At 37.9% G+C, this 9,006-nt stretch overlaps 1 pseudogene; it reads left to right on the top strand.

Annotated features, from left to right (window-relative positions):
- The first annotated feature begins 4,299 nt into the window (after window positions 1-4,299).
- On the top strand, window positions 4,300-5,034 carry LOC145795990 (secreted RxLR effector protein 161 pseudogene; annotated as a pseudogene).
- The last annotated feature ends 3,972 nt before the right edge of the window (window positions 5,035-9,006 follow it).

Below are 9,006 nucleotides of genomic sequence, written 5' to 3'. Positions count from 1 at the left end.
TATAAGCCTTCTCTAATTTCCGACCAGTCACGACTGTTCTTCATAACGGTTTTGTCTGTTCCGGAAATGGCACTACACTGCTTTTATATATAGCAATCCTCCATTCCAAATTAGATATATAGTTTTTCCGTTCCAGTCTTCTCCATTCTCTGCAACATACATTCTTCATTTTGCATCTTGTGTGAGTTCGAAAAATCATAGCCTGGTTCGCTGTACAATCAGTTTGCAGTGCTGCATCAGTTTGGGGTGATTGTTGAATCCTGTAGGCAGGACGTTCGTTATTCTCAAGCACCTAGGAGATGACGAATTTTTTTTCTTAAAGACACAATGTCCAAACACTGGCCTCAATCACAAAATTTGTTCTAAGTTTGATTCTGCAGAAAGTTGTAAGTTAAAGTTCTGTATTTATTTATTATCTGTTTTATTATTCTATTAAATTAATTATTTTCGAAAAAATATATTTCCAACAATTTTAAGACAGAAATTACCTTCTTTGTTTCCTGTTTTACTTCTGTAATCCAGTGCATATATTCTTCGATTAAAAATAAATTTACAGAATATTAAAGTTGTTTGTGTGTAGATTCCAGTTTATTTGAGATCCACTGGTAAATAATAATATTTTGATAGGTTGTTTTATTCTTTATTTCATTAATGCACAAGTAGTTTTATCACATGCACTGTGTTGAATAAAATTATTTGGTTATTAGTTTGTTTGTTTATTCTTTTTCCAAACTTCAGTAACTTTGTTTACTGGTTTATTAATGTTAACGTATCATTAGAATTCTGTTTTTTCTAGTTTAAATAAACTTGTAGTGTTTCTTACACAAGTATGAATCTGTGATTGGTTACTTTAATTGGTCATATTCTGTTGGTTTTTTATTTGATTAATTTGGGTAGATAATTAATTTGGTCAGTTTAATTGAATCTTTTGACAGATTATTTGTTTGTTTTTGTTCATACTATATAATCTGTTTTGTTTTTAAATTCCAATTATGATAAAATCTTGTTCTCCTCACATTTATGTTGTTATTTATTTTCCTATAGAGTATTTTGTTCCAGAATTTTGTTAGTTTATTTATTCTATTGGAAAATAATTTCTGTTTATTTTAATTTATTTTATTAATCAGAAAAATGGCAACTGAGAGTACTGTTATTACTCCTAATCCCATTGTGCCTCCACCGGTGGTTTCTATTCCGATTGTTACTCCTACTCTGACTCATGGCCCGGGTCATGGACATGTTCCAGTGAACCATGGGGAAAAACCTGAAAAATACAGTGGTACCGATTTTAAAAGGTGGTAACAAAAAATGTTATTTTATTTAACTACCCTGAATTTGGCAAGGTTTTTACGAGAAGATGCTCCAACTCTGAAAGAAGATGAGGGTGATGTGCAAGTTGTCGCTACAGTAGATGCATGGAAACATGTAGACTTTCTCTGCAGGAACTATATCCTCAATGGATTGGACAACACGCTATACAATGTGTATAGTCCAATCAAGACAGCAAAAACGTTGTGGGATACCTTGGATCGCAAATATAAGACGGCAGATGCAGGAAGAAAGAAATTTGTTGTTGGCCGCTTCCTGGACTATAAGATGGTGGATTCAAAGACGGTGATCAGTCAAGTCCAAGATCTACAACTTATCCTGCATGAAATTCATGCAGAAGGTATGTCTCTGAGCGAGTCTTTTCAGGTAGCAGCTATAATTGAAAAATTACCATTGTCTTGGAAGGATTTCAAGAATTATTTAAAGCACAAGTGCAAAGAGATGTCACTGGAGGACTTGATTGTTCGGTTGAGGATTGAAGAAGACAACCGTGGGTCTGAAAAGAAAAATGGGCGTCATCTCATGGAGGCCAAGGCTAATGTGGTGGAACAGAAGCCTAAGAACAACAGTAAGAAGAGGAAGTATCCTGGTGAAAGTTCAAAACGAAGCTCTGGTTCAAAGACTAGAGAGATTCAAAACTTCACAGGCAAATGCTATGTGTGTGACAAGCAAGGACATCGTGCCAAAGATTGTTACAAGCGTTGGACTCAACGAACCATGAAAAAGAAACCTGCTCAAGTCAACATAACAGAGGAGGAAAATCTTTGTGCAATGATTTCGGGATTACATATGTCCGGAATGGTGTCTGAAGTGAATTTGGTAAACAACCCCAAAACATGGTGGGTGGACACAGGTGCTACACGCCACATTTGCTCTGAGAAAAAGATGTTCTCCACATATCAAATGGTAGATAATGAAGAACAACTTTATATGGACAATTCTTCTATCTCCAAGGTTGAAGGCAAAGGACAAGTAGTACTCAAGATGACATCAGGCAAAGAGCTTACTTTGAAAAAAGTGCTGCATGTACCAGAAATTCGGAAGATCCTGGTATCTGGATCATTGCTGAGCAAGAATGGGTTTCGCCTTGTGTTTGAATCTGACAAATTTGTACTCACTAAAAATGGGATGTATGTGGGGAAAGGGTATTTGAGCGATGGGCTCTTTAAACTAAATGTAATGACAGTGGTTCCTACTTTTAATAAGAATAACACATCTTCTGCTTACTTTGTTGAGTCTTTATATATGTGGCATGGTAGATTAGGTCATGTTAATTATGGTGCTTTGCGTAGATTAATTAACTTAGAATATCTACCTAAATTTCATATTGATGCAAATCATAAGTGTGGAGTATGTGTTGAATCAAAATTGACTAAGGCATCTTTTAAGTCAATTGAAAGAAATACTGAACCTCTGGATCTAATCCATAGTGATATATGTGATTTGAAATTTGTTCAAACACGAGGGGGGGAAAAAATATTTCATAACCTTTATTGATGATAGCACTCGATACTGCTATGTATACTTGCTGCAAAGCAAGGATGAAGCCTTAGAAAAATTCATAGAATTTAAGGCTGAGGTTGAGAATCAACTTGGCAAGAAAATAAAGACTATAAGGAGTGACAGAGGTGGTGAATATGAAGCACCATTTGGTGACTTATGTTCACAATTAGGAATAATACATCAAACCACCGCACCTTATACACCTCAGCAAAATGGAGTTACTGAGCGGAAAATCGCATTTTAAAGGAAATGATGAATGCCATGATAATAAGTTCAAGGTTACCTCAGAACTTGTGGGGGGAAGCTATTCTTTCCGTTAATTATATTCTCAATAAAATTCCTCATAAGAAGTCTCATAAAACACCCTATGAACTGTGGAAAGGTCGAAAGCCTTCCTACAAATACTTGAAAGTGTGGGGGTGTTTGGCTAAGGTGGCAATACCAGAACCGAAAAGGGTTAAAATTGGACCCAAGACTGTTGATTGTATTTTCATAGGTTATGCAAACAACAACAGTGCCTTTCGGTTTTTAGTACATAAAAGTGAGAACACAGAGATTCATGTCAATACAATTATCGAGTCAAGGAATGCATCATTTTTTGAAAATGTGTTTCCTTGTAAATTGACACAAGAGCCTAAAAGGACTTATGATACTGCTTTTGATAATGATCAAGGACATGTTGAGGAAAATCTAGAACGAAAAGTCGAGAAAGAACCCAGACGTAGTAAAAGGGCTAGGACAGAAAAAACTTTCGGTCTTGATTTCTTAACATACTTACTGGAAGAGGAGCCTCGAACTTTCAAAGAAGCTATGTCCACTCCTGAAGCTCCTTCCTGGAAAGAAGTTATCAATAGTGAAATTGAATCAATCCTGCAAAATCATACATGGGAATTGGTGGATCTTCCACCAGGCTGTAAGCCTCTTGGTTACAAGTGGATTTTTAAAAGGAAGATGAAGCCGGATGGTTCAATTGATAAATACAAGGCGAGACTTGTGGTTAAAGGTTACAAGCAAACTGAAGGAGTAGATTATTTTGATACTTACTCACCTGTAACACGAATAACGTCTATTTGAATGTTAATAGCCATTGCAGGTTTGTATAATCTTGAGATCCACCAAATGGATGTTAACATTGCATTCTTGAATGGCGATTTGAATGAAGAAATTTACATGGAACAACTAGAAGGGTTCGTAGTTCCAGGGTAAGGAAAAAAATTGTGCAAACTTGTGAAGTCTCTTTACGGTCTAAAACAAGCACCCAAACAATGGCATGAAAAATTTGACAATGTAATGATGTCAAATGGATTTAAAATTAATGAATGTGATAAATGTGTTTATGTGAGAAACACAGAAAATGAATATGTCATTGTTTGGCTATATGTAGATGATATGCTCATCCTTGGTAGTAATAATGAAATGATCAAAGCTACCAAGAAAATGTTGAACTCTAAGTTTAACATGAAAGATATGGGAATAGCAGATGTTATACTTGGAATAAAAATTACAAAGACATCTGAAGGATATACCTTGTCTCAAGGACATTATGTTGATAAAATACTTGAGAAATTTAACAAGCATGACGATCGTCTCGCTAAGACCCCTATAGATGCTAATCTTCATTTGATGAAGAATATGGGTGAAGGTGTATCACAAGTAGAATACTCCCGGATCATCGGAAGCTTAATGTACCTCATGAACTGCACACGTCCAGATTTAGCATATGCAGTTAGCAGATTAAGTAGGTACACAAGCAATCCAGGAACAGACCACTGGACAGCAATAGTTAGGGTACTTAGATATCTAAAGTATACTCGAAACTATGGGCTGAACTATATGAGATATCCTACAGTATTAGAGGGTTATAGTGACGCTAATTGGATCTCAGACACTAAAGAATCCAAGTCTACTAGTGGTTATGTCTTTACCTTGGGAGGTGCAGCAGTCTCATGGAAGTCATCCATACAGACGTGCATTGCAAGGTCCACAATGGAGTCTGAGTTTATCGCTTTAGATAAAGCAGGTGAAGAAGGAGAGTGGCTTCGTCATTTTCTAGAGGATATCTCAATGTGGTCAAAACCTGTGCCAGCCATTTGCATTCATTGTGACTGTCAAGCAGCAATGGCAAGAGCACAAAATATTATGCATAACGGTAAGTCTCGTCATATTCGACGTAGACACAATACTGTTAGGCAACTGCTCTGAAATGGAATTATATCCATTGAGTATATAAGGTCAAAAGATAATATCGTGGATCCGTTAATCAAAGGTTTGACCAGAGAGCAAGTTTTAAGATCATCGAGGGGAATGGGTTTAAAGCCTATTAACTAAAGAGTTGCCTTAATGGCAACCCAACCTAGCTGACTGGAAATCCCAAAATCTAGGTTCAAAGGGACAACCGAATTATGTGTGACTCATTAGTATCACTAAGGAAAAATTTTCCTACTCTTTCCTATGATGACATAGTGATGTCTGCAGCGCTAATCAGGTTAAGCTTTGCTTTTAATGATATTCATATCTTGGAAATCCAAGTGGGGTATAGCAGAATACTCTTAATGAGAATCACCCATATGAGTGTGAACTGGGCCGGTTCTATGAGAAATTGGTAAAAGGCTGAATTCTCTAGAGCACTTAGGAAAACCAGGAATTGTCCAGGGCCAAAATGGGCACAACCGATAGAACCAGATTGTGTATGGAAATAAAACTGTGTGACAGACTGTTGTCTCGGTTTACACCAATGGTAGAATAGTTCAAGACATCATGTTCACTAATCAGCCTTTAAACCCGATCGTCTTTCACAAGGGAAGGTTTAAAGCCAAAAGCTACCTATCCTTAGCAGGATATTTTCAGTTTTTCACTCTCAGTGTCTGCATGTTGTTGCATATTCGTTTTCAATTTCATTCATGTGGGGGATTGTTAGAGAAAAATGGTTTATCACCATTAAAATGGTTTATCACCATTTAATTTTCGGTAATTTTGAGCTTTCATTAATGTAGGTCCCACACCTCGGTTTGGGTGGGTTCAAGTGGCAATACGTTCCTTGCCATGTGGTGAACAAGAATATATACTCGGGTGGTCGAAACCATTTACGAGTGAATGAGAAATTGATACTAAAGTGATCCTTATAAACATGAAAATGTTTGGTATGGTTCCCATGAGTTGGTATCTAAAACCTTGTCCCACATAGGAAACGTGGAAGAGTTTCAATGTGTTTATAAGCTCTAAGTTGGAGACCTTGGGTTGGGCCCCAAGGGGTACCCAAGTTTTGTAGGAGGAGGAGTTATGGACAAACCCAAAACCATCACCACACGTGCGCGCCGCCGCCACAGTCCGTCCGGCCGGGTCAGGGCGGGCGCGGGTGTGGTTCTAACCCGTCCTTTATTTTTTGCTCCAAAATTATTTGAAATGTTTCAAATAAATTCTACGGGAAAAAATTCAAATACCGAAATTTTGAATTCAAAATTTTCGGTTATAAGCCTTCTCTAATTTCCGACCAGTCGCGACTGTTCTTCATAACGGTTTTGTCTGTTCCGGAAATGGCACTACACTGCCTTTATATATAGCAATCCTCCATTCCAAATTAGATATATAGTTTTTCTGTTCCAGTATTCTCCATTCTCTACAACATACATTTTTTCATTTTGCATCTTGTGTGAGTTTGAAAAATCACAACCTGGTTCGCTGTACAATCAGTTTGCAGTGCTGCATCTGTTTGGGGTGATTGTTGAATCCTGGAGGCAGGACGTCCGTTATTCTCAAGCACCTAGGAGAGGACGAATTTCTGTCTTAAAGACACAATGTCCAAACACTGGCCTTAATCACAAAATTTGTTCTAAGTTTGATTCTGCAGAAAGTTGTAAGTTAAAGTTCTGTATTTATTTATTATCTGTTTTATTATTCTGTTAAATTAATTATTTTCAAAGAAATATATTTCCAACAGACTTCACTAAACCAATTAGGTTCCTTTGATTGTAAAAATGAAAACAGTTTTTCCAAGGAGAATTTAGTGGAAAATCCTCCATACAAACTTGTACATCAATCAATTCCTAAGATATTCTTATATTTCAATTAGTCCTATTCTTTTGAAGTTTTGTTCCATCAGATTCCAATTCTCATAGTTGAGGTCTTTTGTAGACAATTTTACCCTTATAGATATTTTCTCACACAAAAAGCCCACAGTAGATACGATATATACATATATATGTCATATATTCCATTTTGGGGTGTTTTGTTATGGTAGGTTTGTGATCGAACTTGGAAACGATTTGTGGAATACGTTTTCTTTGTTTTTCAATCGTTTGGTATAGGGTTCGTGTTCATATAGTTTGGTTCAGAACAAAGAGAGAGTGCAATTCGAGACAAAGTTGCTTTGAATCATTATGGACTTGGTGTTCATATAGATTTCTTGCTTTGAATCTGTTTGCATCTCAGGAGTTGAGGGTGAACACGTAGGCTGTTGTGTCAGGAATACTGTAGACACCCCATTTTTGACTGTCCTCAAGACTTGGACGTCATCGTTTGAACACTCGATGATCATCCATGTTCGTGTTCGTTTTGAGTTCCCAGAGGTCTCAGTCACGCGCCTTGCCTCAAGATCTCTTAACTTGCCTGTTCTGTGCTTGGTTTTGCACCAAGGACTTGTGTTTTGTACTTTTGAGGGTGGGAAGAGGCATGTTAGCCGTCCCTGAAATCCACCGACCGTGGCATGATGCCACCGGCCTTGCCATTTTGCTACCGATTAAATGTTTGGTCAGTCGGCACTTATGTTGGTGTATCGGCTCTTTGTGTGGGTCGACCGACCATTTATTTGGCCGATTGACTCCTTTTCTGGCCGATACCTTCTTTTTGCCTCTTTGAGGCATGGTGCATGCCAATTGTGCCAGCTAGAGTAAACGGACTTGTCCTCCATACAGCTGTATGGAGGAATTCGCACCATTTGCACCCTTTTGGTCTAGTTTCTTGGGGAAGCTTAGACCTTTGTCTTAGCTTCCTCAAGAAGCTTGGACACCTGTCTCAGCCTCCTAAGGAAGCCTTGGCCCCTTTGCCTTAGCTTCTTTAGGAAGCCTTGACCCCTTTTGATAGCTTCTCTTGGAAGCTTAAGCCTCCATCTTGCTCTATATAAGGAGACCTTCCCTCTCCTTTGTGAGGTTGAACAAAAAAACCAGACCTAATACATATATATCTGATATATACACCTTCTCTCTCTATATCTCCCTCTCTCTCTCTTCATTTGTGTGTGTTAGAGAGCCAAAAAGTGTAGTTTGTTCTTAGTTTTGCACTAGAACACCGACTATTACACCATACTTCGACTTGGGAGGTGTTGAGAGGTTGTTCTTGGAGTTTTGAGCTGGTTTTGATCATAAGGAAGAGGCTGAGGTTGCTATTCTTCAAGTGTTCTTCAAGGGTAACACTATTTGCTTTATATTCCCCAATCTTGCACTAGTTTTTAACCCACTTTGCATGCTGTTTTAGACTTTGTGTATAACTTGAAAAAGTCTTGTATTTGCATGCTTAAGATTTTTCATTAAGGTCATTTTATTGTTTGGGGTCGACCTCCCCCTCTTAGGCCTTGTTTGGCTCTTTTTGTGCTCTCTTTGTTAAGCTTTGAATACTATTGTGTTTTGGCCTTCTCACCACTGAAATCCAGTGGATTTTCAGAGGTGATGAAGAGGGTTTGAGGTCTTGCATAGGGGAGGGACACCCCTCTCCCTTTGTCTCTCTTTTGTTTGCATTTTTGGCTCATAAGGGTAGAATGCATGCTTAGTTGGTTTTGGCTTCATTTCAGAGGTTTTTGGGTGTTATTGGGTCATATTACATCTCTGTTTTTGGTCAGATTTATGCCCCTTTGCATGCATAATATACTTGCTTTGCATTCCTCCTCTTTGCCTAGAAATGCATCTTGCCTTTATGACCATCATGCATGCATGTTCTTGCCTAACTTTGTGAAGTTCTTGGTCATATTTCATCATGCTTGAGGTCTGTTAGGCACTGATTTGATCATATTTGCCATGTTTGGTATAACCTCTTTGCATTTTGGCTTGTGAGCCTTTAGTGTGTGAGTCATGAGCATGCTTGAGTCGGGTTGTTTTAGTGATTTGGAATCATTTCTCATGCCATTTCAGTCCCTAATCCATGCTTGTATGCTTACATTCATCATCCCTTTCATGCCTTGAAGTG

This window comes from Camellia sinensis, chromosome 7 (assembly GCF_055761805.1).
Source record: "Camellia sinensis isolate YWXY chromosome 7, ASM5576180v1, whole genome shotgun sequence".
NCBI classification, from domain to species: Eukaryota; Viridiplantae; Streptophyta; class Magnoliopsida; order Ericales; family Theaceae; genus Camellia; species Camellia sinensis.
Note: the sequence above shows the minus strand (reverse complement) of the source record. Positions and strands in the feature narration are given on the sequence as shown.